Source organism: Prionailurus viverrinus, chromosome C1 (genome assembly GCF_022837055.1).
Source record: "Prionailurus viverrinus isolate Anna chromosome C1, UM_Priviv_1.0, whole genome shotgun sequence".
Classification (NCBI taxonomy): domain Eukaryota; kingdom Metazoa; phylum Chordata; class Mammalia; order Carnivora; family Felidae; genus Prionailurus; species Prionailurus viverrinus.
In genome coordinates this window covers 132,952,647-132,977,253 of record NC_062568.1, presented here as the reverse complement: position 1 = coordinate 132,977,253, position 24,607 = coordinate 132,952,647, and the positions used below count along the sequence as shown (strand labels likewise).

General features: G+C 40.1%; 1 long non-coding RNA gene across 9 annotated transcripts in view; it reads left to right on the top strand.

Annotated features, from left to right (window-relative positions):
- Positions 1-857: 857 nt before the first annotated feature.
- Positions 858-24,607, top strand: part of LOC125172247 (uncharacterized) — a 62,635-nt gene continuing 38,885 nt past the window's right edge. For 3 of the 9 annotated variants that reach the window (XR_007154665.1, XR_007154664.1, XR_007154658.1), the window contains exons 1-5: positions 882-974; positions 2,473-2,732; positions 12,851-12,996; positions 19,254-19,360; positions 21,512-24,426. This is a non-coding gene — a long non-coding RNA (uncharacterized LOC125172247). Of the gene's footprint in view, positions 975-2,472; positions 2,733-12,846; positions 12,997-17,428; positions 17,593-19,253; positions 19,361-21,511; positions 24,427-24,607 lie in introns of all 9 variants that reach the window. The other 6 variants (XR_007154663.1, XR_007154659.1, XR_007154666.1 and 3 more) reach the window with 6 other exon arrangements.

Here is a 24,607-nt window from a genome sequence, read left to right as displayed (position 1 = left end):
ATAAATTCAGTGCTTCCACGTTTTATCATAGTTTAGGTATATTTAAAATATCACATGCTATCAGCATAAGCGTGAAACTTGTTTACTGAATTTCTTCCTGAGCTGAGTCCAGACACTCCTTAACTTAGAACAAATCACACATACAAAATGAAGATAAAATGCCAACATCCAGAGCAAGGCGAGTAAATATTGTCACGAACACTGCTTGAATAGAGGAAAGAGCACTGGGCTTGGAGTAAGAAAAACTGGGTTTGCTACTCAGCTTTTCTCATTAGTAGCAGTGGGACCTCAGATAAAACTCACTTTTCTCATACAAGATTAGGACAGTGGATCTTGCCTTACTTCCTTTTATTTGTTCACTTATGAATTTATTACTCATGAAACCAACATTTACTGAATGCCTACTATGAGGCAGGCATTTTGGTAGGTAAACACAGTCCCTGTCCTCACAGGTTGTTATAAAAGTCAAATGTGATAATAGTAGCAGGTGCTACCATTCATCAAGGGCCATGGGCCTTATATTATTATCTCTATTGTACCACCTTCCAGGGACTTAGCTGTCATCCTCGCTTAAACCTTTGACGGTAGTTCTTACCCTGTTTACATGGGAGGTAACTGACACTCACTTGAGAAATTTGTCCAAAGTTGGATACCCGTAAGGAGTCTGACTGGGATTTGAACCAAGGTGGATCTCATTCAAGTGATCCTGATTTTCGAATAAAGCCTATCAGTAAGAAAGGTCTTTACAAACAAAGCACCAAATAAAGAGAAATATTTACTTTATTGTTATTCATACCCTTGTGTGATTCATCAAAACCAGAACAGGAAGTGATTTAGTCATGTTACTGTGGGAATTCTCATTATAATGCTTTCGATTCCTGGTTTTACAGTTGCAAATTTCCATTCTTTTTGCCCCTGTGGGCACACATTGCTGCCGTTCCTTTTTCTGTGGACAGATCATGCCAGGGCTTTTGGTAAGCATGGTATTTTAAAAAAATTGAATAGTTTTGCTGGAGAATCACTGTGTCAAGAAGGTTGTGTACCTCCTTGATGATGAAAATGCCAATTTCTCATAAAAAGGCAAAACTCTCATTTCAAAAGGTTGAATATAATGTTACTTAACTAATTTCAAATGACTACTTTTAGGTCACTGAAAAAGTCTAAATATAAGAATAATCTCTGGGGTCTGTAACATTTTCATTTGATTCTAGAGTAGATAAATTTTAATTCATTTTAACCTCTTGCCTTTTGGTATTTGGCTCTTCTGACAGGAAGCATCTGTCTACTGTGAAGTTTGTCTCAGTACGATAGCCTGCCTTACCAGGAGTCTGTTTTTATATATCCTTGAAAGCTAAATAAGGTCTCAAGCTTTCTGACACAAAGTACATATGCTATTTCAATAGCTATATTGAAACTTTAATTGAAATACAACATACATAGAAAATTACAAAAATTGTAATTGTATTTTTACAAAATAGAACATTACGAGTACCTCAAAAGCCAAACGCATGCCATCTTTCAAGTATAGTTTGCCCCAAGGTAACCACTATTCTGATTTCTATTACAGGAGATTAGTCGTTTCTGTTTTTCAACTGTATGTGAAGGACAATAGAATCCTATAATATTTGTCTCTGATTTCACTCACTCAACATATTTTGTAGGATTCATCCATACTGTTCTATGTAGTAGAAGTTTGTTCAGATTTCCTGCTGAATAACAGTCTATTGTGTGAATACACTATAACTTATTTCTCTATATGTAGACATTTTAGTAGTTTCTAGTTGGTGACTATTACTGCTGCTTTGAATATGCATCTATATGTCATTTGCTGCATATATGTATTTACTTCTCAAGAGCATAGACATAGAAATGAAATTGCTGGGTATTAGAGTATTAATATCTTATGTTCTAGTTTTCCAAAGTGGTTGCATTAATTTAAAAAATTTCACCAGTGGGGCACCTGGGTGGCTCAGTCCCTTAAGCGTCTGACTTCACTCTGGTCATGATCTTGCCGTTTGTGGGTTCGATCCCTGAATTGAGCTCTCTGCTGTTGGCACAGAGCCTGCTTTGGATCCTCTGTCTCCCTCTCTCTCTCAAAATTAAATCAACATTAAAAAAAAAATCTTACCAGCAATATACAAGAATTTTGATTGTTCTGTATCTCTACAGACTTTTTAATATTAGCCATTCTTGAGGGGTATAGTGGTATGTTATTGTGACTTTAATCTCCGTTTTCTGAATGACTAACGAAGTCGAACACCTTTTCACATTTCTATTGGCTATTTCTATGTTCTTTTTTGTATGTGTTTTGTAGTAGGTAGAAAATGTCTCCCTAAAGATCTATATCCTGTAATTAGGGTATGTGTATATGTCTATATCCTAATTCCTGGAACCTGTAAATAGGTTGCATGGTAAGAGGGACTTAAGGCTGCAGATAGAATGAAGTTTGCTAATCAGCTGGTCTTAAATCAGGAAGATTACCCTGGAACATCTAGATCAGCCCAGTGTAATCACAAGAACCCTTAAAAGTGGAAGATGGAATCAAAAGAGAGAACCAGAGATAGCACTGTAAGAAGGACTGGCCTCAATGTTACTGGCTTTGAAGATGTGGGAATGGGGCCATGGACCCAAGAATCAGGCCCCCTTTAGAAGCTGGAAAAAGCAAGGAAATGGATTCTGTCCTAGAACATTCAGAAGGAATGCAGTCCTGCTAACACCTTTATTTTAGCATGGTGAGACCCATTTCTTACTTCCAAACTATATAACTGTAAGATAATAAATTGTATAATTTTTATCCACTAATTTTGTGTCAATTTGTTACAGCATAAGTAGAAAATTAAATCATGTGTTGAAGTCTTTTGCCTATATTTCTGTTGGGTCTGTCGTTGATTTGTAGAGGTTATTGATATGTATATGAGTGCTTTGGTTTGTTTAGTATTTCTTACCTATGTTTTTAAGAGAGAGTCACATAATTTTCTTTTCTTGCAATGTCCTCATCAAGTTTTGGTAACAAGGTTTTCCTGGCAAAATTAAAATCACTTTAAGATATGGTCTCTCTTTTCTCATTCTCTCATAGAATAAGTGTAAGATTACTGTTCTGTATTTCTTAAATGGTGGAACTAATCAATGAAGCCATAGGAGACTGGAGTTTTCTTTCTGGCAAGATTTTTTAATTAAAGGATTCTATATGGTTGGTAGATATAAGATTATTCATATTTTCTCTTTTCTTCTTATTTTAGCTTTGATTCAAGGAAAATCTTTTCTAAATTTTCAAATTTACTTGCATCAAGTTGTTCATAATGTCTTCTTTTTTAAATGTTTGTAGGATCTATACTGATGCCCCCTTTTCATTCTTGAATTTGGTAGTGCTTGCCTTCTCTCTCTCTCTCTCTCTCTCTCTCTCTCTCTCTCGATAAGTCTTGGTAGGAATTTATTAATTTTAACTTTTTAGAGGGATAAACTTTTGGCTTTGCTGATTTTCTCTGCTGTGTGTGAATTTTCTATTTTTTAAATTTCTGTCTTATCTTTAATATTTCCTTTATTCTAATTTCTCTGCATTTAACTTGCTGTTTTTTAAAGTTTACTTAAATCACTTAGTATTTTAGTCTTTACTTATTATCTAATATATATGAATTTTAATGCTAAACATATCTGTCTAATCACATATGCTGCAAATCACAAGTTTTGATATTTTTGTTTCACTCAGTTAAAAATTTTTCTAATTTCCTTACTGACTTCTTTCACCCATGGATCAATTAGAAGTAAAACAGTTAATTTTCAAGTATTTGATAAATTTCTAGTTATCATTTGTTAATTGATTTCTTTTTTTTTTTTTAAGTTTATTTTGAGGGAGAGAGAGAGTGTGCATGTGAGTGGGGGAAGGGCAGAGAGAGGTAGAGGGAGAATCCCAAGCAGGCTCTGTCCTGTTAGCATGGAGCCCTACATGGGGCTTTATCTCACAAACCTTGAGATCATGACCTGAGCCAAAATCAAGAGTTAGACACTTTTGTTATTGATTTCTAAATTAATTCCACTGTAGTCAGAGCATAGATTCTCTTTGATTTCAGTTCTTTGAAATGTGTTGGGATACGCTTTGTAGCGAAACTTATTGGATTGACTTATTATTGGTGAATGTTTATTTTACATCCAAAAGATATGCATTTTATAGTTATTATGAACAGTGTTCTATATATGTTAAAAAAGGGCTAGCTTGTTAATCATGTTGTTCAAATAGTCTGTGTCTCTGTAATATTTCAACATCTACTTATTCAGATATTGAAAGAGGTGTGTTAAAATCTACTATGAAAACATATTTATCTAGTTCTTGTCATCCTGTCAGTTTTAGCTTTTTGAGACGATTAAGTATGTACAATTATAGAATTATATTATTTCTTTGGGGTTTGACCTTTTTAACATTACCAAATGTCCCTCTTTATACTTAGTAATCCTTCTTACCTTAAATCTACTGTGTCTGGTATTAGTTTCACTATGGTAGCTTTCTTTGCTTAGTGTTTGCTTGGTATATTGGGCACTCCTTGTGCATGGCCTCACATTCTCTTGGCCATATGTCTGATTCCAGAAGTAACTGTACAGAAATAAAATTTTTAAAATTTTTTACATTAGAAATAATGTAAAGATTTGAATCAGATCAACTGGTCCCATGTACTAGGAAAACATTGTTAGAGTAATTAATACTAGTATATATCCTAGTGAAGTTATTGAACCTGAAGGCTAAAGAAAATAATAAATTGGGCATTGGCATCAATACAAAATTCAAGTCATGTACAAAGGGGAAAATAGCAGATTTATATTAGATTTTTTTCCCCTTTATAATCAATGCTAGAAAACAGTATGTTGCATTCTGGGGGAATGCATACTCCCAAAATTTTCATATGAGCAAGTTGTCCTTTGTTTGAAGCATAATGAACAAACATTTTTGTGTTCATGAACTGTAGGAATCCAGAATTTGCAAAACAAATAACCCAAATGTAACTGGTTTGACATAATCCAAAAATTTAAGTTTTGAAATGATGAAAGTATAATTAAAAAATACTAGTGATCAGCATTTAATCCCTCTAAATACAGAACTAAAATTTGAAATCTACTTCATTTAACAGAATGTGAATGCTATAAACCTGAACAACATACAAACAAAATGATCAAAAGGGGGAAGAAGTTTAAGTGTGTCAATCCCATGCTACCATTTGGGGATGGTATGTTTTTGATGATTTAATTTTTTTTTCATCATTCTTTACCTTATCACTTGATTTTTCCTTTTTATGTAATGAACATGTACCATTTTTTCAAAATCTATAAAGTCATTTTTCTAAAAAAAACTAAAGGGAAATAGCAATAGAGCCATCTTTAGCTAGATGAATTTTTCCCACCTTTTTCTAAATTACTTTTAGGAAGAAACTTCGTATTTTATCTTAAAAGACACTGCAGAGTGAATTATTCTTTGTTATGGTGGACCTAATGCGATCAATTTTTATTTGGGTATCACTAATGAAGAGTGAATCCTTTTTCTCTGCCATTCCTAGCATTCTCTATCATTCAGGATAACCTTTCATATCCCAGTCTTCCCTGTTTTAAGTCAAGTCTGTCATCTCTTCTTAGATCTATGAACAGACAGCGTCACCCAAAAGGACACTCTCTGAGGAGCAGGATGGTGGTAGGGTGCTACTGGTTTGAAAGCTCGTCAGATTGACGGCCGTTCTGCTGTGTTCTAAGATAGAGTCAAAAAATTAAAATGCAGAGTGTCTTATTTTAGGATCAAGGATGAAGAGGACAGGAAAGATTGGCTCACGATTATTGAGCACCTGATGTATGCTGGGATAGCCAGAGTAAGCCTGTGACTTAGGTGTTCCCAGTCTCCTTGTATACAGGAAGAAACAAAGTTGGGGAGGCTAGATGAATGGCCTGTGGTCACATAGCTATCAGAGAAAACCTGTGTTCCACCGTGCCCTTCATTCTCTTTCTATTACTGTGGTGGAAATGCTCCCATTTGCTTTTTAAAAATTTTACAATTTTGTTTAATCGTTGTTTATACATTTATTTATTTTTGAGAGACAGAGCACAAGTGGGTGAGGGGCAGAGAGAGAGACAGAGGCACAGAAACGAAGCAGGCTCCAGGCTCCAAGCTGACAGCACAGAGCCCGATGCGGGGCTTGAACTCACAAACTCAGGTGAGATTATGACCTGAGCCGAAGTCAGACGCTCAACCGACTGAGCCACCCAGGTGCCCCTATAATTTTGTTTACTACACTTAAAAAAGTCTCAAAGTTTTGGGGCGCCTGGATGGCTCAGTCGGTTAAGCGTCTGACTTGGGCTCAGGTCATGATCTCACCGTCCGTGAGTTGGAGCCCCGCGTCGGGCTCTGTGCTGACAGCTCAGAGCCTGGAGCCTGTTTCAGATTCTGTGCCTCCTTCTCTCTCTGACCCTCCCCTGTAAATGCTCTGTCTGTCTCTGTCTCAAAAATAAATAAACGTTAAAAAAAAACCTCAAAGTTTTACGTCTGATACAGATAGTAAATTTTTGCTCCAAATTGTTTTTACTTAAACAATTTCTGCAAAGACAACAGGAGAAGATGATTCCAGCCAGAATCAAAATTTCGTGGTGAAACAAGATCAAGTCCACAAAGAGTTAATTGTTCTAGCTCTAATTAAGTGTAGTCTTCTGAAAAAAAAAAAAAAAAAAAAAGCCTGCTTTATCCTGGCAAGAAGCCTGTAAAAAAGGGACGATCTGTCACAGACTCACAGAACACAGTAATTAAGGGCTGAAACGCTTCCCAATCAAAGAACAGGAAGAGTTCACTCAGAGTTAACTGTTTAAACAGCATCCCTTGTGAAATGGCATTGCCACTGTATGTTTTTAGACTGAATTGATTTAATTTCTGGCTGTTTGCTTCTACGTAGGAATTAGAGCCTCCATTAGGAATCGCTAGCGGTGCTCATTCTGCACTGTCTTAGCCCAGGACAGAAGAGAGAAGGACTGAAATGCAGCGTGTGTGTTATGTATGCGGCAGCCAGAGCCCAGTCACAGGGCTAATGTTTGCAGCAGGCAGGAATAATGAACAATTAATGAACCCACATTGTGTTTACAGGTCTCATTTTGAAACCAATCATTTATATGCTCTAAGTAAGATGTTACGCTTTCACAAAAGCATTAAAATTCACAAGTGAATGAAAATGTGTGTATTGTTCCAAAAGTATGCTTAAATTTCAAATGTTTCATTTCACAGCAGAGCCCTAGTCAGTCAACACATTCATGTAGTGACACCTGTAACTCACACATGGTGGTTTAATTGAGTAACAGTTGATTTCTTTTCATAATAAAACAATCACCTGAACCCTGCTACATGTATTGGTCCATTGTTCTTCCTTGCTGTCACCATTAACGTGTATTTAGGCTTCACCCAGGACATCTACTCCACTTATAAAGTGTAGCAAATGAGCAAAAATGTTGAAATTGTCATTATCCTCTAAGAACCGAGGATACGAGGGTTGCCATTTTTCTCCACTCACTGGGAATTTGTTTTTATATGCACATCACACGATCATTTGTGGTTTGTATTAAGGGACAGATTTGGTAAATCCAATTTAGGTCTAATGTGGCTTGTGAACAAAAATATGTTACTCACTTTTTAAAAGCAATTAACTATTTCAGCTACTTGATAAAAATAATAGCTAATACTTGTTGAGATTCTATTTTTAATCAGGTGCTCAGACCTTTTGTGCATTGCTTTTTAAAAATATTTTCGGGGCGCCTCAGTGGCTCAGTTGGTTGAGCATCCGACTTCAGCTCAGGTCATGATCTCGCAGTTAGTGAGTTCGAGCCCCGCGTCGGGCTCTGTCCTGACAGCTCGAAGTCTGGAGCCTCCTTTGGATTCTGTGTCTCTGTCTCTCTGCCCTTCCCCTGCTCACACTCTTTCAGTCTCTCTCTCTCTCAAACATGAATAAACTTAAAAAATTTTTTAAAATATTTTCAATAACCCTATGAAGGAAGTATTATAACTATTCCTGTTTTACATGTGGGGAATCTGAGATTGGGTTGAATAACCTGCCCAAGGTCACGTAGGCCAGGGTTTCTCACCTAATAGCTTAACCACGAAGGCTTGATGGCAGTACCTTGTGTCCTCTTCAGAGATACGAATGGCAGATGCTCTTAGTTTGTGCACCAGAAGACTATTTAATGATTAGAAAGGAGAGGAGAATCCTTTAAGAGTTTAACATTATGTCCTGATAGTGGCAGATTAACTAGGAGGATATGTCTCACGTCTATGCAAGCAAAATTCTGAATCATTTAAATCAGTGAAATGAGAGAAAGATGCCTTGGGTTTTCCAATTCTTACCCTTCTCATTTCCAACTACCGGAATGTTTTGTACAAGCAGAGCAAATGGAAGGGTCAACCATTTATGAGACCAGATGGATATCCTCTTCCTCCATTTCATTCCCTCTTTGTTTTGCTACCCTTTTAAAAGTTAGTTAAAAATCTCACCACCTAACTATGGGTTTACTAACTCATGCAATCCATTTTCCATTAAAAAAAAAAAAGTATCTTACACTGGAGAAATTGTGGCAGTCAATGGACCAAGACCATGAACCATTTTATATTTCTTAGTATGATCTAAACAAACTCTTTGGAGAAACTCTGGCCTCTGGCACAATATTTTCACAGCCATAAGAGTTTAGATTCCTGTGATCTCAGTGGTATTTAACAATAAATCCTGGACTACATGGTTAGCAAAAGCAAAGGGAAAATGGATGTCAAGTCCATTAATCACAGATGAAAAAAAATTTCTGGGTTGGAATGCCAACCAGGCATTAGCTGTGCTTTGCACTATAAAATCTATTCAAATGACCTCCTGATTAGGTCAGCTTGTCCTTTTGCCCTGAGATATTTTAAAAACAGAAACTGGCAGTTAGGGCTATAATCCTCATGATACTTCAGGCTGTACAGAGTAGATATTTGGTCATAAGGACAACCATAAGCAACTCCTCTGTAGCATTTTGCTCGTAGCTGTCAGCTTGACCAAATCGCATACAAAATCGATAGCAAACTGCATGTTCTATAAAGTAAATATGTCCATTAGATGAGAAGTGTTTCAAGGTAATTCAAAATAGTCTGAAAATACACATTTGTAACTGAAGGATTTATTTAAGATTGATTTTGGGAAAAGTAAAAGTAAGCAAAACGATGTTTACTTCGTACCTTCTAGATAAAAGAAAGCACTAAGAAAAAAAATCTGAATTATACCTATCAACACTGATATGGTAGAGAATCTGATGTTGGCATTTATGACTGTATTAGGGAGTGATATTAACCACTAGCCATTTGTAAGTTGCAAATGCCCATTTATAAACTCCTGGTGTAAATGTACAGCCACACAATCAAGTGAGTGCATTTACAACCTGTGAATCACTAAAGACTTGGGAGGCAGCCCCTCGTCCCTGGCAGATGCTATCCACATTCCTCAGCTCTCCTGGTGGCGTTCAGAAACACAGGCTGCTTCTGAAGAAAACGAGAATAACGACTCCAAAAGGCTTAGATTAGAGCAGCTTTGAAATGGAATGCATTTTAAAAATGTGCTTTAGTGCTGCTGTAAAATGATGCTATTGTTGTGTTTGTCATACTTCTGTTAAAAATGAGGCCATTTATACAGCGTTAGGCTCAGTGAGGTAGGAGGGAGAATTGGGAGATGCTGGAATGTTTGATGATATTCTTTTCCTTTCTGGGCATCGGAAATTCCGCAGTTGTCATTCACATTAGCAGAATGTAGAACATTAGCTGAGCAAAGCCAAGATGCCCTCCTGGGGGGAATGAAAGCCACTTTGCCCATCATGTTAACCTCTTGAGTACCACATTGCTAAAGGATTTAGTGTGCATGGAGTTAGGAGTTTGGTGGGAAATATGATTCTACAAAACAAGATGGGTAAATCCAAAGGATAGGAATATCATAATGTTGGGGGACAGCCTCTGTGGTCCAGAAATTCTGGTACTCAGAGGGGCATCCATTTTACTTCCTGCTTTGTATATTCCATTGCAAAAATGAGCCTGCCCACCTCCCCACCATTCCCAACCTTATCCTCCTCCACACTCCCCTACATGCTCTCTTGGAAGAAAACTTCAGGAGACAGAGATCGCCACAGCCAACCTATTCTGATTCGTGCACCCAGTGAATGTAGTTTCACTGTTCACCTTAAGACCCATTTCTTTCAGAAAGTTTTTTTTTTTAACTCTTAGATTTATCTGATCCATGTCCTTGAACTCTAAGTTTGAAAATGGGTATAGCATGTATGAGTTTATTTGGGGGGACAAATGATTTGCTTGTACTTAAAATATCAGGCATCTCCAGTGAACCAAGAGCTTTGTGTGGGGTGCAGCATGAACAAAGTACGATTTCTGCCCTCCAATGTCTTACACTGCAGAATCACAGTTAGCATATTTGTTTGCATATCGATACGTACAATTCTTCCTTCCCTTTCCCCCCAAGTTAGCAGAAAGATATATAGAACACTCCATTCTCCAGCCCAAGGATCATACATAGAAGTATGTAAAAAAAGACATTTTGATTAGGAATTGAGAACAGAAAGTCCTTTCTGCAAAAAATAGCTCATGATTGAACAGTCTTATTCTGTTTATCTTAAGAGAAAATTCATATTTAAAGAATCCAGCCTCCTCACCTTATGCATTCTTTCTGCTTTGTTAATTTCCAACTGTTCAGCTCATAGGTATATTCACTAATTTATCAAGTTTTCTTGATTTTTTTGTTGTTCCCCAAATCAAGAACCCCACTGTCTAATGGAGGAGAAAGGTATCAATGGAAATTAACTAGTTTCTATCAGAGAATTAGGAAGAAAGTGCAGTAGGGGCAAAGAACGGCCACAAACTAACATGGCTTGGTGAGGAAATGAGCTGTATCTTTTTGGAGGAGATGATATGAATTTTCCAAGTGTAGAAGCAAGGGAAGTGTAACCTAGGCAACAGGAACAGCATATACAAAGACACAGAAGTGAGAACAATCTTCCAAGGTTGGGGAAATGTGGTTTATCAGAGGCTTCTTGAGAATCAGGCTACAATGAAGTAAAATAGGTGGGAAGTAGGTAGGAGTGTGAACTAAAGAGTCTTAAAAGGCAGATAAATGAATCTGGATGGTCCTTTTGGCAAGAGAGAGTTATGGCAGGATTTTGAGCAGGAGCATGGCAGGATCAGTGTAACATTACAAAGATCATTTTATAAAAAGAAAGACATTAAAGCAAAATAAAAAGATGCCATCGTTGTGATGTCTGGCAAGTGATGGATGACCAGCTGTGACTCCATGAGGATAACCCAAAGAAGAGATGCCCAGATCCTAAACAGGACAGTGGTGGTGAGGCTGCTGAAGAGGAAATACATTGGAGAGGCTGTCAGTAAATACACTAAACAGGAAAAGTGGTGACTAATTTGGTATGAGATGAGGTAGAGAGAGAAGACATGAATGACTCTAGATTTATCAGATTACTCAACTGATGGTTGGTGGCACAAGGCAAAAGAAGAAAACAAAACAGACAAAAAAACCCACAACTGTTAAAAGGAGCGTCTGGTGGGGACAAGGCAATGAGCTTGGTTTGGGATATGTTGGGTTCTGGCTGTCTGTTGGGATCTGTAAACATCTGCCTAAACTAAACTTGAATGTTTATTTATTTATTATTTTGAGAGAGAGAGAGCATGAGCAGGGGAGGGGCAGAGAGAGAGGGAGAGAGAGAATTCCAAGCAGTCTCCATGCTCAGCACAGAGCCTGATGCAGGGTTTGATCTCACGAACCTTGAGATCATGACTTCAGCTGAAACCAAGAGTCGGACGCTTAACCAACTGAGCCACCCAGGTGCCCCTGACTAAACTTCAAACAGAGAGCCTGTCACTATATGCCAACACACAATGCCAGTCAGTTTGGAGCTCTCCTGCTTTCCGCATGCTTCTCTGTGGACCGGGTAGCAACATAATGGAGAAGTAGAAGCACCACCTGAAGGAAGAGAGAAGAGGCTGACCACGGCTGCTTTTGGCTTTCAGACTGCACTCTCAGGGAAGAGAGGTGAAAACCAAAAGTCCAAACTGAGCTTAAAGCATCCAATAGCAGACAATATGAGACAAGTTAATTACCAATATGGCTGAGTTTTTCTATTTCATTAACTTTGGGACTTTTTGTTGGCTAAGTGTAACAAGAGAATAACTGGAAAGTCAACCAATGGCAGGAAAAGAACTAGTGACACAGAGGAAAGTTGAAGGGACAGTGGGTGAAAAAAATAAAGTGCATTGTAATCCCCATCCCCATCAGGAGTCAACACAGAGGAAGAAGAGAAGGTCTGACACTGAAGCTTGAGTAACACCAACATCGAAAGAGCTGGCAGAAAAACAGCCACCTTCGGAGGAGAGATTGCTGGCATATTCCCACTTTGTTATGGATTGAAACCTCATAACAATGGCTTTTATTACCCATCATCTTTTCAGATAAGTAAACTGAAACTTATAGAGGGAAATATTAGCCTTGAGGCCACATCACTAGTAGATGGCAGAGCTAGGACCCAGAGCCTGATGTGATTGATCTCAAAGGCACCGTGCTATCTATTCCCTAAATCTTCAAAATATCACCACTTTAGAATTACAAGGAAAATATAAGTAAAGAACTGAGTGATACTAGAACCAATAACATAATGTTGAACCTTTGAAAGACAGGGATGGTAAGAATGTGATGCTGAGTCAAAGTATTGGAAACGAAATTGGCATATGATTCAAGATACTGTAAATCTTCAATACCAAACTGTAAACCCTAATAACAAATATGTCTTCTCTCTGATGTTTCCTACAAGGTAGGCTGACATTCAACTTATTTCAGCCATTGAGGTCAGCTGGAGATCCTGACCAGCGTTAGTGACCTGCTGTCCCTGCTGTGGCCCTGTGTCTGGAGGTGATCCAAGGAGACCCCGTTCATCATTTCTCTCTGCACCTACACCTCATTTGTAGGTTTTTAATTTAATTTAATTTTTTGTTTTTATTTTTTTCTATCTGTGACCCATCATTATAGAAAACCGTCATAAAAATAATTTCACATTTGGGCTTCAATTATGTACTGAACGAAGATCTTTAGTGATGTATTTATTTAAACAAAACAAAACAAAACAAAACAACCCACAAAAAACCAAACTGGTTTTTATGGGTTAATTCACCTATTTGAAAACATGTTTATAAGTGAAGCCCTAAACTGATTTGAGAAGCATAAGCTTCACTTATCATTTTAGTTTTCACGAATAATAATACATAATAAGAATGAGGACAGGAGCGCCTGGGTGGCTCAGTCGGCTGAGCGTCCAACTTCGGCTCAGGTCATGATCTCACGGTTTGTGAGTTCGAGCCCCGCATCGGGCTCTGTGCTGACAGCTCAGAGCCTAGAGCCTGCTTGGATTCTGTGTCTCGCTCTCTCTCTGCCCCTCCCCTGCTCACACTCTTTCTCTCTCTGTCTCAAAAATGAATAAAACATTAAAAAAACTTTAAAAAAAAAAGAATGAGGAGACACTCCTAACTGAAAATGAGCACTAGTGAGCTAGATTATGGTTTGGGAACAGGAGAACCCAGCAAACACTCAGCAGTGGGAGCGAGCGGTTGTTAGCGAAGGCTGTCATGCAGTTAGTGGTGATTTTTTTCCCCTTCTTAAAGACTTTCTTTCTGCTTGACCTGGTCTTCATTTACGTTTCAATTTTGGAATTTTTTTCTGATAGAAACATCATATAGAACAATAAAAATAGGGTTAACTTGTTCTTTTTGAAGGAAGGCAGATTACTGAAGTGAGAGAGCCCAGCCATATCCCCAAACTGCAAAATTTGTACTGTCCAGCTAGAAATAAAAGTCTGTGGCATCCTGTTCTCCAGTATTACATGTCCATATTTTCTGCTCTTGCAACCTTGCAAATGTCATCTTATTCCAAAGAGTGCCTTACTGGGGCTCCCGGGTGGCTCAGGCGGTTGAGCGTCCAAATCCTGATTCTGGCTCACGTCATAGTCCCAGGGTCGTGGGAGTGAGTGTGGAGCCTGCTTGAGATTCTCTCTCTGTCTCTGTCTGTCTCTGTCTCTCCCCTTATCCCCTGCTCTCTTTCTCTCTGTCTCAAACAAAAATAAAAAAATAAAGAGTGATGTATTGATAGTGCAATTTTCTGGTAAACTGAAATCTTCCCTCTCTCTTTCAATCTTTTCTTTCTCTGCCCCCACTCTTTCTTTCTCTCCTTCTCTCTTCTCTCAAACACACACCAACACGCACACACAGACACACACAACTGTATTACTAGTATAGTAAGGCTGCTTTGCCTGCCATTTGCCCTGGGTATGGACCTGACCACTGAAGGAAGACTCTGTCCTGACCCTAGTGATACTTGTTATTTGATTTCTTAAATTAATTTTTTATTTGTAATCTCAGGTTTTGTTGACCTTGGAGAACTCTCTGAAAGAGCAATCTGAGAACCGATTTCAGTGTGTAGACAGGCCTATGGAGAATACGAAATAATAGTGTAGTCTGATAGGTCAAATTTTGGATTCATATTTCAAAGGTCAGAAGTGCAAATTCCATTAAGGTTGTACTTATGATAAAATTTCCTTTAAATCATTTTTTTTATCTTTAGTTTGGAAATCTAGAAGATGATCTATGATCCAGAATATTTCCTATGTTGGGAAAAAAAGCTGAGTTGTAAAAATAAATATAATGATTAGGGCTAAAAATAAGATCTTATTACACCGAAATTTCGTTGAGTTCAATACGAAACAAGGGTTCAGAGGTGAATGGACAGATTTGCAATTGAAAATGCTCCTTTGGAAAAAATTAGAACCCTAATGTCACCAACAGAATTTCTGCTACACTCTTGATGTGACAGACTGGCCCGGTTTCACACAAGCTCTGGGATGTGGGTATGAGTTGGCTCAGGAAGCCTTGGGTGTGGGATGGTAGCTATGTTAGTTTCTAACAATTCAGTCCATAGCATTGTGCGGTTGCCCACCCCCTCCCCCCCGCCGCCAAATCCTTGTCCTTCTCACATACAAAATACATTCATTCCCTCCCAACAGCCCCCAGTGTTGAAACTTAATCCAGCATCAACTTGAAAGTCTAAAGTCCACTGTCTCGTGTAAATATCATCTAAGACAGATATGGCTGAGACGTGTGGTATGATTCATCCTGAGGCAGAATTCCTCTCCAGCTGTGAGCCTGTGAAATCAGACAAGTTGTGTGCTTCCAAAATACAACGGTGGGACAAGCAGAAAATATATATTGCTGTTCCAAAGGGAGACGTTGGAAAGAAGAAAGGGGTGACAGGTCCCAAGCAAGTCCAAGATCCAGCAAGGCAAATTCCAATGGATCTTATGGCTTGAGAATAATCCGCGTTGGCTCGAAGTCTCATTTTCTGGGCCTACTGTGGAGGCAACTTCACTCCCACATCTCAGTCCTCCCTGCCCTTCAACTTTGTGAGGTACCACCCTTGGGGGACTGGATTGGGAGAACTCTGGCCTCAGAAACAGAAGAGGCCCCCTACTTTTGGAGACCCAGGAGGAACCAGCCCTAGTCCCTGGGACCGTGGTGGGAGAAGCAATGTTACAACGTCTGAATCCCTTTCAGGGTTCCTTCTTCCCTTCCTTAAGGAATAGTGAACATTCACAGCTGAATAGTTTTATGGGCCGGTCTTGTCAAATCCAGCAAGTCTGGCGGCCTTCCTTCCTTCTGTCCTGCTGTCTCCCTTTGTTCAAAATGGCAGTGTCTTTGCTGGTGTAATCCTATTTTCTTTTTATTGAGCCAGGCTGTTGGTGTTATGTTCTGAACATGCATTCTTTCTTTCTTTTTTTTTCTTTTTGCTATATAGACAGGCTGAGAATTTTCCAAACCTTTAAGTTCTTTTCTGCTTAACACTTCCTTCTTCACTTCCTCTTCATTTCTCTCTTCTCACATTTTGCTTTAAGCAGTCAAGAGGCTCCAAGTTGCTCCTTCAACACTCTGCTTAGAAATCTCCAAAGCTAAATATCCAGTTTCACTGCTTGCAAGTTCTACCCTCTGCAAACCAGTAGAATACACTTTATAACAAAGACTGTCTTTCCTCCAGTTTCCAATAACACGTCCCACATTTCCAGCTGAGACCTCACCAAAATTGCCCTTAATTGTCCATATCTCTGGCAAGCCGTTACCCAGTTCCGAAGCTGCCCCCATGTGCCTTGGCGTTTCTTACAACAGCACGCCGTTTCCTGGCACCACATCTATTTCAACCTCATCTAAACCTAATTACCTTTCAAAGAATCATCTCCAAATATATCAAATTAGGGGAGTAGGACTTCAACACATGAACTGGAGGTGGGGGTGGGGGTGGGGGGATCTGATTCAGTCCCGAGCAATGGAGAAAAGGAAGGGAAAGAAATACTTTTTCCTTTGGCTGCGACTTCCCTGCCTCAGCTCTAGTTGACTCACATTATCTGTGGATGAGGAAGAGCTTGGGAGATTCCTATGTTCACCTGTCTCCACTCCTAGTTCCACAAACACATGCTTTGTTAATTCTATCATGCTGTGGTCTTGAACAAATTCTCGAATAGTCCTGAAGCACGGTTTTCAGGTTTTCTTGCGGCTGAGTGAATAATGTCAAAGGCCGTGCAGATGATAAAATGTGGATAGAGCTACACCATAAAGGTTTCTGGCAAACCAATAGTGCATGCCCCAAGTAAGCCTATGCAAGTGGTGTCAGTTCATTTTAAATGTCAGAGGCCAAATCCAACATGCTAGACAAGAATTGGCCACACCTGGACTAGATGTTCTCTAAATTATCTTCAAGCCTGAACTGTGTGAATTGGCTATAGATACCAACTGTATTTCTTCCTACTCTTCCCATTCTCTGAGACTCAGTGAGGATCAGGAAGCCTGTCCCATCCTTCATCACTTAAAAATATTTATTTAAGATTCTCTGCAGTTGTGGTCAATGAGATTGGATCCTTTTTTCCCCATAGAATATTCCTTGAGATAGTAAGACCATGATGAGGCAGGTCAGATTTAGGAAGATGGTAAGTCAAAAGCACCCACCATGGGGTGCCGGGTGGCTCAGTCGGTTAAGCGTCCAACTCTTGATTTTGGCTCAGGCCATGATCACACAGTTCATGAGTTCGAGTCCCACATTCGTGCTGCACTGACAGCAAGGAGCCTGCTTGGGATTCTCTCTCTCTGCCCCTCCCCTCCCCCATACTCTGTCTCAGAAATAAATGAACATTTTTAAAAAAACACCCACTGAGATATTCAACTCTAATGAAGTCTTGACATTTAAAAAATCTGTTATTACAGTTAACTAGCTGGCTCAATGTCTTCTGGAATACTATCTTTTCTCATCCTCGTTTCTCAAGAAATGGTAATCACTTTTGCTATTGTCATTTTTTTCCTTTGTAGGAGAATCTTCATGTGGGGTAGAGAGGGAAATCATCCGAAGGTCATGCAGTATTCCAAACTGTCAGATATTATTGAAGATCAAAGGGCAAGATTATTGATGTCCAAATTGATTGGCTTTCTTGGCATCATGATTCCAGAGCCACTAAACTGATAAAATCAAAAGGGTATTTAATATTGCATATGAACATTTTATACAGAATCAGATGATGGCATGAAATGTAGGCTCATCGTTTCTTTAAAAGGTTGTAAGATTATTTCATAAGATTTCAGATCATCTTTAGGGATTTTATCTGTAGCTAAGTCTGTTGTTTGGGTATTTATGCCACATACAAACCTAAAACCTGGAGTAATTTGGTTTCAAATGAGTGGTGTGGCGGTGGAGGGTGTGTGAAGGTGACTGGATCCAACAAGAAATTCTCCTGTTGGCATCTCGACTGTGACCTCCTGGGGGCAGGAGTGTGCTTCTCACTCCTTTGGTTCCTTTGGATTTGGTGATAATTTAGGGATGGCCCTACTGTTTTTTTGTTTTCATTTTTGTTTTTTGTTGTTGGTGGTGGTGTTTTTTTTCTGGGTTATAGCAGAACCCAACAGGAAGGATACACTTAAGCAAAGGGGATCCAGATCTTAGGCTCTGAATCATATTCCTTCACCAGGGACTTGCTGGACCTCAGCTCCATGTGTCCCTGGGGAGTTCTATTGAGGACTGGGTGACCATTATTGTTATATTTGCTACTTCCTCTCTTCACTGCTCCCCTCTGGCACACCAGCCCCTCATTCTGTGGCTTGCCAGCTATCACAAGGCCCTTAGCCTCTGGCTGTGGCTGTGAATCCCCTGTGGCTTTGTGAAGTCCCTGACTACCAGGGGTTTACTACTTTTGATTCTGATGATTACCTCCTGAAGGGAGAAAAGGCTCATTTTCCCTTTAGTGTTTATCATTTCTTAGGCCACAGTACAGACAGGCATTGCTCACTGAGTTCTATTCACTGGCCTTAACGGAGTATTATTTCATTTTATCTGAACTTTGGCACAATTTCCCTTCACTGAATTTGGGAGAAAAATAAAGGGGTTTTGTATAGTACCATACACAAATCATTCCCCCCAACCAGGGTCCGTACACTGGTCTTTGATGGAGTGAAGAACCCCTCGATCTTTCCTCCCTCAAGTTGATTTATGGTGCTATCCAGCACCCCATCCCCCTTTGCCTCTTCCCTTTCCTTCCTTGCTTCCTTCCTCCCTTCTCTCCTTCCTTCTTGATTGCTAATGGATGTGTGGAGGCCAGACCTTGAGGAAAAGATTGAGAACTGGCTCCTGGTTCTGGGGAAAGATGAGGTGAGCAAAGACCAGGAAGCTGCGAGAAGCGTTTGCAGACATTTACTTCTCCAGGCTGCCTCTGGAGAGCGAGCGGCTCACTAATCTCCCCAAGGTGGGGCCACTAAGCATTTGGCTGCATCCCTTGCTGCCCCGGAGACAGGGGCTTGGACTTAGTGTTCAGACTGCCAGACACGGTACTTTAGGAGCATCAACTTGAGGGGAGAGGCATCAGTAAGAGAGGGGGCTGGGGTAAGAACTGTTTTGACGATGACTATTTTTTTCAACTGCAAATATCCCAGAATGGGGTCTGTAATATAAGATGAAGAACTAAGGACAAAATGTAAGCCCAGTTTAATTTACCTGTTTGTCTTTGTGGGTTTACGTTAACCCTTATTATTGAGTCCCCGTAGTACTATTTTCTAATTAAAACATATATGTCTAAAGAGTTTTCAGAATAACAAAGCATTTATAATACTCTAATGAAGGGCATTCTTTTCATCTTTATTTACTTAGCAGCATAATCAAGACCAACTTAGAAAGGTTAGCTGTGGTCAGAAGAAATTTATGAAGAGTGGCTATTAAGAGAGAGAGCACATGTATGCAGACTGTGTTTAATAATGGTAAGTAGGACGTGTTTATTAAAATGATGCAGGGATTTTATCCCTTCATTCTTGATGTCTCTTAGTACCTGACATTATACTGCTACGGTTTCCATGGAAACAGCACACACTCTTCCTTTCAGCTGTCCTGAAGTTCAAGCCCTGCTGTTGCAATAGAAATTCTCAGGAACACCTCCACTTTTATTAAAAACAAAAATACCAAGTCTATGCAAAAAGTAAAAGCAAAAAAAAAAAGAGGGCAAAAAAAAAAATCCATCGACTATATTGCAGAGAAGAAACGAGAATGTGCAATATTTTCATTAAGAGGGAATCAAGAAACAATTTACTATGCTGGAGGTTGAGAGCATCTGTCATTTCCTTCCCCTAAATTACCTTAGAATTGATCCTCTGGAGCCTGCCTTAACATCTGCACCTTTCATTTCTAATTCAATATATTCTATTTTTAGTTTTCTGGAAATATCTCTTTTACTGATTTAAGAAGTTGTTTCTCTGTGACTCCCCCCAAAAATGTTGATTTCTGTCTATAAGTTGTGACTTTAATAAAGAGAGTTTACATTTAGGATATGATTGTTGGAATAAGACATTTCACATATGTTCGCCATGAGGTGGGTCTCCTGTCCATAGTAGCCTTTTGTTTGGTGTATTAGCTAAGATGCTTTGGGTTGCAAGTAACAAAACACTTAACGTCAATTGTTCTGTATAGGAAAGTGGATTTGTTGGCTTGCATTACCAAAGCGTCCAGAGGCATGATTTGATCTGGGCTCTGGGTCTGGTCCTCCGAGTGCCAATACAGTCCTCAGGCTGGCTGCTTCACTGTGGCAAAATGCCTGACGCAGTTACCCAGATTACACCAGCCTGCCCTACAAGAGCCAGAAAATGAGGACATCCTTTTTAGGATCCCCTATGAAATAGCTTCTTTAGATCTGTAATTCTGATGGTGTCAAAGGCACGCCCTTGAGTCAATAACTGGGCAGGACAGAGGGTTATGTTGACTGTCCTTGGGCAAGAGACACGTGTTCCATTCCTGGGTCATAAGGGCTGCATGGCAGAGGTATGGATATCAATGTAAAACTTGTGGAGATTAGTGAGAGAAGAATGGATAGAGGCTGGAGAAACAGACGCTTTCCACATTTTGGAAGAGAGATGTTGCTTAGATGCAATCTCACCTTCTTTCCTATCCCTGATTTAACCTTCCCTGTTTATTCTGATTTAATATTGCAGCCTGCCCTCCCAATCACATTATCTTGTATCACTCTACGTTCTGTTTTCTTGCACAGTACTTAAGACTTTTACCATACTATAAAATTAATGTTTATGGTGCTTACTGTTACCATGTTTGTTGGTTATTCTGTTCAATGGTGCATTCGAAGCACTTAGTGAATGTCTGGCTTTATAGATATTTGTTGAATAAATGAATGAACTGGATAAATGAATAATTGAATCTGGCAGATACTTTCTGGCCATTTATTAAGCCAATCTGATTGTTCAGATTTTTGACAATTAGAGATAGTGTCCAAAACCCTATTTCTAAGAGATCATTCCCCAGAGATTTTTGTTGCTGCATGTTGTTGGTTGTTGTGCTTCTGTAAGCAGGTGGCAGAAACACCAGCCTGTCTTGGACATTCTGAGAGAGATTTGTTTCAAAAACCCCTTGACTTGGTTGGGAATCAGAATGGTGGGATATATGAAAGGCTTGGTTCTATTGTAAGGACTGTATCTCTCTGCTTTATGCAGCCAAGTTCATTCTGGGCTTGAAGGAATTAACTGTGCCTTAGAGGAGTTGTCACCTGGCCGCTTAAGGTGCCGGTGGAGAGGATCTGGTAGCACTTGCCTACAAGCCTCTTTGGACAATTTGAAGTTTTTCTGAGAGAGGAGAGAGAGAGAGAGTGAGAGAGAGAGAGAGAGAGAAAGCATGAGCCTGTGAGAGCAGGGGAGGGACAGAGAGAGAGAGGGAGAGGCAGAATCTCAAGCAGGCTCCACGCCCAGCACAGAGCCCAATGCGGGGCTTGATCCCATGACCCTGGGATCGTGACATGGGCCAAAACCAAGACTGAGCCACCCAGGTGCCCCTGGACAATTTGAAGTTTAATGTCAACCTGAAAGCAAGATGTTGTCCTCATTTGAGGGTAAAACCCATCTCTTTCTCTACAGTGGCTATTCAGCCTGCGTTCATGTGACTCATGAGTGACCTAAGCAGTTTCTTCACAAAGCACACATGGAGAGCACAGACACAGAGGCAAGTTGGGGGAGAGCCCTGGCAGGTAAATTTTCTGCGCTCAGTGACCTGGGAACAGGAATGAAAAATCCTACTGCTCTTTTGGGAGAAAGGCTAAAATTCACAGGTGGCAATCCTTGCTCAGGACATTTTGATTGCTGAGGGCACGTTCTAACTTTCGGTCCAGCTATGTCTATTGGCCTGTCAGGCATACCTCAGGTGTCATACAATGGGTTCCACTTCAGTACAGTGACCCCATTCTCTACCACTGGGGTGTGAGAGTACAGGATTTAGGATACCACTCACTGGAGACTATGTCCCCAGCTCCAGACATAACTTCATCTAATTATTCCAAACAAATGCCTGTTCTGTGGGCTCTCTTGCCTTACACATCAAGTCCCAGTGACTTCCAGAGATGGTAACCACACGAATCAATATTGCCATTGTGTTAGATGTAGCACTCCCTGCCAGAAATCCGTCTCACTGTGATGATTACGTAAAAGGTTCTTAGATGGTTTTCTCGCCACAATCCTTGACTCTAGGGTTAGATAAAGTTACCTGAAAAGGTCACCTTATTCAGGTGACTATATGCAAGAATCATCTGAGGCCAGTGTAGTATGAAACATGTTTAATGCCCTATACAGCATGGGCACCAGGCAATCCAAATGGAGGCTGGCCAATGAGCCGAATGTATCAGCCCTGCCAAAGAACTACCTACGTGAGCGGTGATCTCAGCCTCCAGTTCCCCTCACGATCTTTAGATTAAATGATCACTTTTCAGAGTTTTTGTGTGTCATCTCATCTATTTCAACAGGTTACCTCCCTTTTTTCTAAGGGAGGTAAGTGACGTGCTGAAGGTCAGAGGTAATCCAAATAAATTCTGGAACCCCATGTGCTCCAATCTGGATATGTTGTCTCAGGCATAGAAACACAACCTAGAAAACCAAAAGTAACCGTACATCTTTCAAACCTTTTATCAGTTCTTCCAGGAAATGACAAAGAGGAACGCGTGTTCTTAATAAACAGCTAAAGTTATCATCTTTTCTCTCCACTGCTTCCTTCCTTAGCATATTTTACATAGACTGCAGCTGCTCCTTTACCAGCCTATTTTCCTCCTGTCACTCTCTCTGAAGGTCTTCCACATGTGTGGGCTCAACAATCCCCCTTCCACTGCTTAAGGGAGCGCAGTGAGGTCTTACCCAGCAGCCATCTTGGCCATGCTGCGGGAGGAGCCGGGGAACCGGAAGCCATATTCCCCGTGTCCCCAGCAACCTAGACCTTCATATTTGTTAGGGAGAGAAGCACCCAGAGCCCACCGAGAAATGCAGTTCCTGCGGTCTGACAGATCTGGTGACAAATCATTTTTGGAAATTTCGGTAGAACAAAATTCTGAACCTCTTTGCATGTATGCCTGCAAAAGCTAGAGTCCAGACCAAACCCTAGAGTTTCTGGGGTCTGTGCAAATGGAGAGAGAATATGTCTCATTTACTGCCGGCACATAGTTAGGACACAGTAAATATGTATTAAACCAGGGTAAATTGAGAAATAATTTAGGAAGAAAATGACATTAGGAGGGACCAGGTATTGGATAGTTTTTGACTGTCTGCCTGCCAGCCTGCCTGCCTTTTTTTTTTTTCCCTACCAGAATGATTTGAATTGACCATCTACATTGAAAAACTTCATTGATTGATGGTTTCATTCTTCCATTCGCTTTGTGCAGACCCTTTGTAATTTACTTTTATGTTCGGTCTCTGTTTTCTCTTCCTGTCACTTTGCCCCTCTCTTTTTCACTGCTTGCCTGAGAGTAATTTTCCATCATATTGTTATAGCCAGAGGTCTCTGACAGGGTGGCAGTAAAATGACACAGCTAAGTGATACAGATTTTAATGACTTAATGCCATAATAATTTCTAACAGAAACATAAGTAGAGACAGGGGTGATGTTTTAAAAGACATAAAAATGGGAAGTGGACCATGGACAAGTTGTACCTGAGACAGAATCGTGGCAGAAATGGGAGCGAGACAGCTATGCACGAAGTTGGTAGAGGCAGGCCCATAAAACAGATGCTGTTAGTAAAGGGGGAAAAGTCACAGAAGAGAAAAATATAGCATTTTGAAAGTATTCGAGAAAGAAAAAAAAAGATGACAAAAAGAAAATGTGGACTGGCTTCTTAACAGAGAAAAAGAGAAAATAGGAAATTACAGAAAAAGGACAGAAGGCTTGGCCTGTCTTATGAGCCAGCCAGGCTTGGTGACAAAGGTAACATCCCGAAGAATACTTAAGGTAATAATAGTCAATGAGGAAAGAGCACGGAGAAGCCATGCGCCTCAGAATGCCCAGGGTAGGAAAATCGCTGCAGACCACAAAAGGAGAGAACAGAGGAGGGCAGGCCAGCTGGCAATTATTTCTGAAACCTTGTGGAGGATTATTAGGTTCCTAGGAATTTGAAAAGGGAAAGATACCAAATTGTTATTTTGACAGCGTGATGAAAACGTGTTAAAGTAGGTCACAGAGAATCTGTGGAATTGGTGGGCTTCCTTGGCACCAAGGTAAACTCTTGGTAAAATGAAAAAAGTGGCTAAAAGATAAATGCATAGCTAACTTGCCACGGGCTCACGTGTGGGTCTCTAAGGGCCGTGGGTCAGACGTCCGCCTCTTTCCATCCCCGCCCCCATTGCGTGAAAGCTCACTGGTTGTTCCTCTGAAGCTGGCTACAAATCCACCTGTGGTAGACCTAAGCGTCTCTCACCGGGGTTCCGGTTCTCTTCTCTTCTGCGCATGCACGGAAGGACCATACCTCCTCACCCCAGGGCAGATGGGCATGAACTTGTCTGGATGGATGCATTCAAGGGTAAGTTGTGTTTCTCCATATTCTTTCTTCCCTGTGTTTTAAAATACAGTGTATTAACGGAACATTTGAGGTATACTAAGGCCAACAGATAGGGAAGTGATCACCACTGTAAAGACAATTTACTTACTCCTGGTTCTCCTGAGAAGGAGGCACATGGTGCCTCGCAGGGTCACACAGGGGG